The sequence below is a fragment of the Bison bison genome, unplaced genomic scaffold, assembly GCF_000754665.1.
Source record: "Bison bison bison isolate TAMUID 2011002044 unplaced genomic scaffold, Bison_UMD1.0 scf7180017864233, whole genome shotgun sequence".
NCBI lineage: Eukaryota > Metazoa > Chordata > Mammalia > Artiodactyla > Bovidae > Bison > Bison bison.
Window position 1 is genome coordinate 5,814,163 of NW_011494805.1, and position 11,327 is coordinate 5,825,489.

The 11,327-nt window shown below is 41.6% G+C and overlaps 1 pseudogene; it reads left to right on the forward strand.

Annotated features, from left to right (window-relative positions):
- Window positions 1–9,631: 9,631 nt before the first annotated feature.
- On the forward strand, window positions 9,632–11,037 carry LOC104993126 (annotated as a pseudogene).
- Window positions 11,038–11,327: the final 290 nt, after the last annotated feature.

An 11,327-nucleotide genomic window follows, 5' to 3' on the forward strand; every position in this document is an offset into this window, starting at 1 on the left:
TAAAACTTAAGGCATGTCCCATAACTTGCAATGCCTCACAGTGAAGGATTGGAAGGAGCTTCCCTTTGTTCTGGGAGATGTAATTTCCACTTTCATTTCCATGTGATGCCATGTCAAATACTAATACCATACATCCATGGGCTACCCATTGACAGTCCATTGTCAATCCTTTTTATTAAATGTTAGTAAGGACTAGATTCTTTTTTTAAAACCATTTCTAAATAAGTAGAAGTTTTAATATTTTCTTCCCAATCTACTACTATTACTACTGCTGGATGGTCTTGTCGTACTTTGGAGAACCTTCTAATGTTTGGTCGAAAGAGAAAACGTGTCCATCCTTTAAGAGATTTCCATCCATTGAAGTCTTAAGACTTGCATGATCTTCAGCACCAGAACATACCACTTATTGTTTGGTGTTATTTTCATGTTAAGTATATTTGTCTTACTGCCTCAATTAAATTATAAGCAAATTGAAGGCATGGCATACTACTTACTCGTTTCTTTTTTTCCCTCATATTACCTAGGACAATACGTTCTCTAAAAGATATAAAAGGCATATCTTTTCTCATGCGGAACTGTTTGCAAATTCTCATATGTTATTGTCTTTTTTGTCCTGGATTGCAGTTTCTATAAGGGAACCTATTCTGTGGATTCCTCACATCTGCCACATAACTTACAAGAACTTCAAATAAATATTTATTGATATAAAACCAGATAACCAAACAGATTTGGGCAGTAATCTCATTTTACACAGAAACAAAGTCAGTAAACTGTTGAGCAGGGCTTTAATGGAATGCTGAAGAGTACAAACTAACTTTGCTGCTGCTGCTAAGTCGCTTCAGTCGTGTCCGACTCTGTGTGGCCCCATAGACAGCAGTCCACTAGGCTCCACCGTCCCTGGGATTCTCCAGGCAAGGACACTGGAGTGGGTTGCCATTTCCTTCTCCAATTCATGAAAGTGAAAAGTGAAAGTGAAGCCGCTCAGTTGTGTCCGACTCTGAGTGACCCCATAGACTGCAGCCTACCAGGCTCTTCCGTCCATGGGATTTTCCAGGCAAGAGTACCGGAGTGGAGTGCCATTGCCTTCTCTGACAAACTAACTTTAAACAGTACTAATTACCTGCACCATTCCCATGAACATTTCATTCAATTAACAGATGTATTATAAGAGAAAAACATGCACATCTTCCCACAAAGGGTACATATGCTTTCAAGCAATAGTATTAAAGTAATAATTTAATGATAAAAGACAAATTCTATGAGGAAATATTCATTTATTCTTTCATTCAATCAAGTAATGTTTATAGTGTGTTTTTCATGTGCTAAATATTAATTATAAATGTAGCATAATAAAACAGAAAGCAGAGGACATAAAGTAAAAACCTGATAAAGTAAATACGTTGTATAATCATCATGTGATAATCCATATTGAATAGAGACTTAACAAAGCTGTTACACACTCACAGGAAGCTATTCACTTCTGTTTGTAAACTCACTGTGCTTGTAAATTCTCTGTTCAATGTTGGCCTGCTTACCTCTCTGGACTATATACTCCACTGGGGCCCAGAGCAGGTCTGAACTAATACTACTCTGCTCCTAATGTGTATCACAATGCTGGCATAGAATGAAGTATTCAATAAGAATATGTTGACTAATAATATAAATGGATGTATGGGGTGAAAACAACAGCAAGAGTTACATATATTTAAAAATCCGAAAATAGAGATTAGGTTGTACACCTTAACCTTATACAGTGCTCTATGTACGTAAGTTACATCTCAAAAACTGAAAGAATAAACGTAGAGGGAATGATAAAACTGAAGATTAAGCTGTCTTTATTGAAGACATTTGAGAAAAATAAATTATTCAAGCAAATAAGTCTTTATGAATAAATGATTTTTTAAAAGAATAATTTAAAGATAACTTTCTGTTGTATTTTGGTAGGGGCTGATGCATTTGAGAATTCAGTGATTTGCTCAATATGGAGTTCCATACCAAGGTCACAGGTGTGAAGCCTTGTAACGAGGCCACAGATTCAGGGCCCTGCACCAGGGTCGTCTTCAGGACTGAGACCCAGAGCGACCATCACCATGAGTCTCCCTGATCTAAACTTGCCAGCTCTCTCACCCCATATGAGGGTGGGTAAAAATACCCACCCTAACCAATCTCCTAATGCCACCCTCCCAGCAGGAATTTTCTGTATCTTGAGGCTATAAAAATTGGCTTCTAACCCATGAAAAGCATCGCCTCTCCCTGGTCTGTCAGGAGGTGTCAGTCTGCTGTGCTCTCCGTGTCCACATTATCTCTGTTCTTTGTTCTTAGCAAATTTACTCCTTCCTGAAATACTCTGTGTCTAGAAATTCTTTACCAACCCATGCTCAGTAAAACACTCAACATATATTACTGAATTCAAAGAGCCGGACCCTGTGCTGGGTGCTGAGATGCAGGAGAGAATAAGATAAACTTGGTCTCCGTCCACACGGCATTTAAAGAAAACCCGAAGGTACTGAAAGGCTCAAAGATTATTTTCCTAACATGTAATATAAAACAAAAGTCTTATAACTACAAAAACTGCACAACTGACAACATAAGCAAATACCTAACAGGTCTTTAACTATACTTTGGCAAGTATAACTCCTGGTCCCACATGATGTTCTGTGGCCTCCAATATAATCCATGCTGTGGCACACTCCAGGTCATCATTCATACCCTTGTGCATGCATGCGTGCTCAGTCACTTCAGTCATGTCCGACTCTTTGAGACGCTATGGACTGTAGCCCGCCAGGCTCCTCTGTCCATGGCATTCTTCAGGCAAGAATACTGGAGTGGGTTGCCAGGCCCTCCTCCAGGGGATCTTCTCGATCCAAGGATCTAATCCGCATTTCTTGAGTCTCCTGCACTGGGAGGCGGGTTCTTTACCTCCAGCGTCACCTGGGAAGCCCTCATACCCTTGTACCTTGCTGGAACTCATTTCCACCAAGGCTCATCTTTTACTTGCCTAAATCTACTCACCCTTTACGTTTCTCAACACAGCTCCCCATCCAACATCTGACACCACTTAGATGATCACATGCTGTGTGTGAATGCCTCATCACTGTATTTGCCATACTGAAATGGTGATTTACTTGTCTGTCTCTTTTCCAGACTCTGAAGTTCCTCTAGGACAGAGGCTAATTTTCACTAACTCTGCGTTCTTTTTTTAAAATAATTTATTTCTATTTGGGGCTGTGCCGGGTCTTCGTTGCTGCAGAGGCTTTTCTCTAGTTGCAGCGAGCAGGCTTCTCATTGCAGTGGCTCCTCCTGTTGCAGAGCAGGGCTCTAGGCTTCAGCAGTTGCAGCCCGTGGGCTCAGTAGTTGCAACTCCCGGGACCTAGAGCACAGGGTCAATAGTTGTTGTGCACGGGCTTAGTGGCTCTGCAGCATGTGGGAGCGCCCTGGACCAGGTATTGAACCCATATCTCCTGCATTGGCAGGCAGATTCTTTACCATTGAGCCACTGGGGAAGCTCTTGATTTTGTATCCTTAATGCCTACTACTATACAACAGGTGATCAATAAATGTTTGTTAACTTGAACTGAAACCCCTGTGTTTTCTATTTAGAAACCTACATCTGCCTAATGTAAGAGTGAAGACTTCATGTGACAGCCTTTATTTCCAAATATCTTTAAAAAGCATCTATCAATACCGTCTATGAGATGTCAGGAAAGACCATAACTGAAAGTATTCACAAACTTGGTTACACTCTCTTTTTTCTCATCCACACCTTAGGTCCACATGAGAATCTGAGCCAGAGAAGGGCATTATGTCCACCATCCTGATCACATAAAGCCCACACCTTCTTAACACTTCAAATACCAAAAGATAGCCTAAGTCAGACAAGCCTAGGGTCTAAAACACTACTCAAGCGCTAGAGGGAAACATTGTCTGGTACCAGAACTCTTCCTGGGGTAGTAAATGAGCTTTCTCAGAGACAGAAGGAAACAAAAAGAGATATGAACATATGAAAGTATCTACCATCTGTGAATATTATCTCTGATTTTGCACCTCAAATACACAGGAAGTTCCCCTCATTGATTAATTATCTCTGTGTTATCCATTGCCACAATTGTGCTTCATAATAAACCACTCCAAATTCAGGGCTTTAAAGTGACAAGCATTTATTTTGTTCACTACAAGTTGACGGTTTTGAATGAGTTTAGCTGGGGGGTTCTTCTGATCTCAGGTGGATTTCCCCACAGATAGGGGGCCCGGCTGGTAGCCGGCTGGTCTAGGGCGGCCCGAGCTGGGAGGTCTGGACTATCTGGCTCTCTTCTACACGTCGCTCACGTCCTTCCTGCAGACTAGCCTAGGCATGTTTGCAAAACACGGCCGAGGGGAATGGTGAGCAGGCCCGATTATGCAAGAGGGAAATAAAAGAGCATTTGTGCTTTCCAAGTCTCTGCTTGTATCAGGGAGGCTAACATCCTATTGCTCAAAGCAAGTCACATGCCCAAGTCTAGAGTCAAAGTGGGAGGAAACGTTCAAGTCATAGGGCAAACACAATGGACTTATGGAGGCCATTAGGTGGGGTCATTAACACAACTAATTGATGGACACCTGGATTCCTGAACCTACCATGACACTAAACTTCAAAAACCCATTCAAGAGAAACGGACATTTCCACATAATGAATTCTGGATACTTCAGAAAGTAGAGTTCTCTAAGAAATATACTGTGTGTTTAAAAGTTTTGAAGTTTTATTTGGAATTTGGCACAGTTTCACAAATCTACAGATTTTTTAAAGATATATGTATTCTCCGTCTGAGGTACACTCCTCATATATAAGGGTAAAAGAAAGCTATGCAAAAACAGCAATTGTAAACTGAAAGTAATTTTGTCAAATCCAGCAAAGTAAAACTGATAAGACAGGTAATACAGAGCATCCAACAAGAAAGAATGTAACAGAAAAAAAATTTAACCTACGAACTGTGCATGTACAAGTATACACATGCATCCCCACAAATACATGAAAAAGTTTAGGCAAATATTTGGGATGCATACTAAAACAAACAACCCAAGACCAAAACAAACACAAATCTGGAAAATTGAATCTTGCTGTATTTGAAGAAAATAATTGCATTGGCTGTGTTTTTTTTCAGATAGCAAGAAGCCACATGTTGGTAACATCTTTTGATACAAGGGGATATATGCAAAAACAGTCTGTCAATAGTCCCACAGGTCAGGTTTTCTGAGAAACTGGAATGCCACTCAGGATGCACAGGTGCTGTGTCTCTGCAACTGCAGTATTTCAACGGGGGTCCTGTTCATCTACGACTGCTCAGCCCCAAGTACCTGTGGCTCTTCACTCCAGCTGTCTTCCATACTCATGGCTAAGCCTACCTTTGCTCCTACAGTGACTGTTTCATTCCTTCAGGAAACTAGAAACTTTTATTTCACAGCCATTTTCATCTAACTGCTTTTACTTCTACTTCATGGCCTCTGGTTACTGCTTCTCTCTGTGAAGTTTCTTTGTTTCCACGCCATTCTATCATTTACCTCTCTCTCTCTCAGTGTCTGGTACAATCATCTTCCAGAAGACTGTGGCAAAACCTTAGTCCAGACCATGTCTTAAACTACAGTCTAATTTAAATATGAATGTCTTTGGGTTAAGAACCCATCACTGCTCTGCTCAGTTGTTGTCAAGTGTTTGTAATCCTGGGGAAAAAAAAAAAAAAAAGAATCCCCCAGTTGGGGGTATAAGTATTACAAGCACACTGAGGCTTCTCAGAGTGGGGTAGCCTCGTTGTCAAGCTGCTCTTAATTGACAGTTTAATATAAAGTGAAAGTGAAAGTGAAGTCGCTCAGTCGTGCCCGACTCTTTGTGACCTCATGGACAGTAGCCTGCACTAAGCTCCTCCGTCTATGGGATTTTCAAGGCAAGAGTACTGGAGTGGGTTGCCATTTCCTTCTCCAAGTTTAATATAAAAACCACTACAAACAAGAAAAGGCTGATACAAGAATGCAAGGACAATTCACTATGAGAAAACCTGTTTATACAATCCCAGTGTGTGTTTTCTCAACTCAGGAGACACTGACAGGAGTCTTACAATGTATCTCAGTTCTGACGCTAGCTACCTAGAGACAGATCATCAGATCCCATAGGTTAAGGGCTCAGTCCTTCAAAACTGCCTCACTGACCACTTCAGAAGCCAGTCCCCAGCTTAGTTTGTACCAGTGCTGTGGGCTATAGACGGGAAGTTCCCATGACCCCCTTCATGAGTTTAAGGAATTTGCTAGAGTGGCTCACAGAATTCAGAGGAATGCTTTCTTATTAGATTGCTGGTTTGCTATAAAAGGATGTAACTCAGGAACAGTAAGAAAGGATGTGTAGGGCAAAAGTTGGGGGAAAGTGCAGAGTTTCCATGCTCTATCCAAGCACACCACTCTCCCCGCAAGTCACATCATTAACATAAACTCAGGAGTAGTAGAAGGGGAGTTCTTATGAATATCAAGTAACTTTTCTCATCTTATTACATAGGAAATTCCAAGGGTATTAGGAGCCATGTGCCAGAAACAACTGAAGACCAAATACATATTTCTTACTATAAATCACAATAATATAATAATACATCCATGGGCAAAGGGGAAAAATTGAAAGATATATTGAAAAAAAGAGCTGAATCATTTGAAAAGACCCTGATGCTGGGAAAGATTGAAGGCAGGAGGAGAAGGGGATGACAGAGGATGAGATAATTGGATGGCATCACCGACTCAATGGACATGAGTTTGAGTAAACTCCGGGAGTTGGTGATGGACAGGGAGGCCTGGCGTGCTGCAGTACATGGGGTTGCAAAGAGTCAGACACAAGTGAGCAACTGAACTGAACTGATATTGAAGAAAGCAATTGATGTACTCAGATAGAGCTGACATTATTTCACATAGCTTTCTAGTAAGGTTCTTAATCTGGTGGGTCTAAATAAAGAAAACTGTAACATTTTGCTTGGGAAACACAGATGTAAACATTCTTTAATGAAAACACAGAAGTGATGGTGAGATTAAAGTGGAGTTACAGGTACCCAGGAAGACCTGAGTGGAGCTGTGGTCCCTGAGCACTGTATATACAGTGGGGCTTAGGATGGAGGAGGAAACGGCAACCCACTCCAGTGTCCTTGCCTGGGAAAGCCCATGGGCAGAGGAGCCTGGCGGGCTACAGTGCACAGGGTCGCAAGAGAGTTGGGACACGACTGAGTGGTTAAACAGCAACAAGGATGGAAGAAGATAATGTAATGAAGAGATACATCACTGTGCCCCCTAAATTAAAAAAAAAACTTGTATGAAGAGAGAGTAAAGAGAGAAGGAATCACTGTGCTGGTGGAGAGAGGTGAGAAATTCTTGGCTGTATGTTGACTAAAGTTGTTTTGAAAGCAAGGAGTTTCTAGAGACTTTAAGCTGTTGGCACAGCTGCATGCAAATCCCCTTTGTCTCCCCCTAACTGTAAACGAAAAATGTTACACACGAAGAATCACTTTTGTGGGTGAGATTTTTTTTTAAGGGTTGGGATGTTGAGAAGGAATCCAAGAAAAAGAGTCTTGAGATTCATGCCTAGCGTGGGGCAGAGAGGACACCAGCCATGTGGGATGAGAGATGTGTGAAAGTAAACGTTAGTTTGACACTAACACAGCCTGAAGACAGCCTTGGACACTGTCTCTGGAGAATTCAGAGAAGCTGTAGGAGGGAGGGAAGGAAATTGGACTTCTCATAGGATGCTGTCTGAGTCGTTAGAGTTGGTTTTCTTTAAATATCAAGAGGTGAACCAGCCTCAACTGACAACCGAGTTAACTAGTACATGTAGTAATTCAGTTCATGATTTTACAAGAAAAAGTGACGTTATGAATCCATGGGAAAGGATGCATAAATAACAGAGAAAAAAAGCAGCAGCCACCATTCCACATTGATTCAGCTAGGGAAGGATGGAGTCTTATCTGTGTGCTAAGTCACTTTGGTCATGTCTGACTTTTTGCGACCCCATAGACTGTAGCCTGTCAGGCTACTCATCCATGAAATTCTCCAGGCCAGAATGCTGGAGTGGGTTGCCATGCCCTCCTCCAGGGGATCTTCCCAACCCAGGGATCAAACCCGTGGTTCTTAGGTCTTGTGCATTGGCAGGTGGGTTCTTTACCACCAGCACCACTGGGGAAGACTTGTCTGAGTTTAACCAGGTATTTGGTCAAGGGATCATCCATTAAAAATTATACACCTACTCTGGCAGGCTCTGTCTCAGGCATTGGGAATAAAGCCAGGAACAAAGTAGATGAAAACACCTGTTCTCAAAAACTTTCCATTCTGGAGGGTAGAAAAAGACATTTTGAAAGTGAGTGGTAAAGCTCTTGGTGGTTTCGTAGCTAAGTCGTGTCCAACTCTTTGTGACCTTGTGGACTGTAGCCCTCCAGGCCCCTCTGTCCATGGGATTCTCCAGGCAAGAATACTGGAATGGGGTGCCATTTCCTTCTCCAGTAAAGCTGTTAACAATAGGCTATTTTTGGTATACTGAAAAGTATACTTTGAAAGTAGGGGATATGAATGAAGAGAATTTACATGGTGAGCAAAATGACGTGGAGAAACTACCTCAAGGTAACAATGGAGATGGGCCTTGAAAATTATAGAGTAATTAATTCACAATTTAAAGCAAGGGTCAGCAAACTGTAAAGGGACAGATAATAGATATTTTAGGCTGTTATTCAGACTATACTGCAACTTCTCAACTCTGCTACTATAGCTCAAAAGAACTCACAGACACTACAAAAATGAGTGTCCTTGGCTCTCCTGGGAATAAAACTTTATTTATAAAACAAATGGCAGTCTGCAAGCCATCGTTTACCTATTCCTCCTCTACAGTCAGGTTGGTTGTACTCAAACTTGGCTTCATCTGTTCCTTAATGCATGACCTTGTATAAATTACCCCAATTCTCTAACCTTCATATTTCAAAAGAAGAAAAGAAAATAATGCACCTAAACTGTCATAGTTTCTGGTTCATAATAAACTCCCAAAAGATCTTAGCCGTTATTTCTATGTGGCTATTTTTATTGTGATAATAAAATAGCTACTGATAATAAACTTTCTCCTTGATGAGTATGTGTGTGTGCATATGTGTATATACATGCTTGTATAGGTGTACATGTATACATGGAAATGTACGCTTGTGTGAGACTGATCTAACATCCACTTCCTAGATTATGAAAAGATTAAAGAGTGTGCAAATAATATTTCACCAAAAGTGAATATATTGGAGTTTTCATGGCAGAGGGGCTTTGAGTACCAAAATCACTTCACCTTCTGAGATCATCCCACTGGATCTGGAGGACCAAAACCCAACATAGATAGAGCTTCTGGGGCCCCAGAGCATTATTTTAGACAGAATAACTTAAGCTTTGGAATTCGATTGCTGCAAGAGCTACAGTAGAGGAAGACTCAATGGATACTAACGTGAAATTAATCCCAAGTTGATGTGACAACTTTGTAGAGCAAAGAACTTTGAGAGAAGGAAGCAATATGAAGGAGGAGACTCAGAATCCAGCACAGAGTCACCATGAGACTGCTGTTGAATACTCGGTGACACAGGCACGTGGTGAGACTTTTCAAAACTAGACAAAAATGGGCCGGGAGGCTGTAACGTGGATGATCCTCAAAGCTCACACAGAACTCGGAGATGTGTGAGTTCTGACCAGCCAGATTCCGGGAGTCATTTGAATACCCACAGTCTATTCTAAATCAGTCCACCAAAAAAAAAAGCTTAAAAACAAGGTTTAAGAGAATCTAGTCAAACTGTCCACAGAGCCCCCAAACCTACCAACAGTGTTTCTAAGAGTTTCTGTCACAAAACTCTTGAAAGCAGAAGGCCCTTGACTACAAATTTTGAAACAAATCAGAGTCCTTATGACTGGAGCAGCTGGTCAAATCACATAGTCACTACTATACGGTGTTAGAAACGGATCTGCCTTTGGTAAAGACCAGCCTATAATTTTTCTGCCGTTGGATATTACTCTCATAATGGGTGTCTTGGATGGTGTCCTAATGGAACCGCAAGACTGGGCCCAACCCTCCTGAAAGAGGTCACTGCCGCAGATGAAAAATAAAAGACAGATTGCCTCAAACACCTGGTCGTGGCCATGCTTGTGGGCTCCACATCAAAAAAGGGATGGCATGGAGAGGAAAGATGTGTTCAAAGCAAATATGAAAATCTTCAAATGCCAGGGTGCAGCCTTGAGAAACATGCCAAGAAGTCAGTTACGGTTCTCGTGGTAGGAAGTCCAGCCAATACCAATGGCCTGATTGCTCCAAGCCCATCCCCAGGGAGAACTTTGGTTGCTTGACTCTTTTGGATCTTAACTGAGCTGATATGCTCTGTTAAACTCGGTGTAAAACTTGGTGTGACTTCTTTTTTTTTGTGGCTGTGCCATGGGGCATTCGGGATCTTAGTTCTCTAACCAGGGAGCAAACCCATGCCCCCTGCAGTGGAAGTGCCAGGCCCTAAACCCCAGACCACCAGGGAAGTCTCCAGTGTGACTTGCAATGGTGTGAAGAATGTCATCATCTGGGGAAACCACGCCTCACCTCAGTATCCAGATGTCAATCACGGCAAAGTGAAAGCGTACAGAAAGGAAGATGGTATTTCCGAAGCTCTGAAAGATGACAGCCGGTTCAAGGGAGGATTCCTCATGGCCGTGCAGCAGCATGGCACTGGGGTCATCAGGCCTGAAACCTACCCAGTGCGGTGTCGGCTGCAAAAGCCATCTGTGACCACCTCAGACACCACTTCAGACACGTCCGGTGTGGAACCCCAAAGGGAGAATTTGTGTCCTTTACGTGTTATCTCTTAAGGCAACTTTTACAGTATTTTGGGTGATCTGCTCATTACCTGTTATAATTAAGAACAAGACCTGCAAGGTGGTTGAAAGTCTCCCTATTAACGATTCCTCAGATGAGAGAGGACAGATCTTACTGCAAGGGAACGGGCAAAAAGAAAAGAAACTGCGTTTGCACTGCTTTCCTCTACATGACTAGATCATCATTTTGATGTCACTAAGTGCCCCAAAGCGGAAAACTCTAAAGGTTGTCTTTGACTCTAGTATCAAATAATAATAAGGCTATACTTAAATTGTGAAAACAACACATTTTAAAGATAGTGTGTTTCTTGGTATAAACTGGTAACAATTTATCATCGTGTTGTTAGTGCTGCATCCTAAATAAAATATGTACTCAAAAAAAGGGAATCTAGTCAATTATTAAGTAACTTAGCTAACAGAACAAACTTTCACAGTTTAGCACTCTTTAAAAAAAAAAATACATA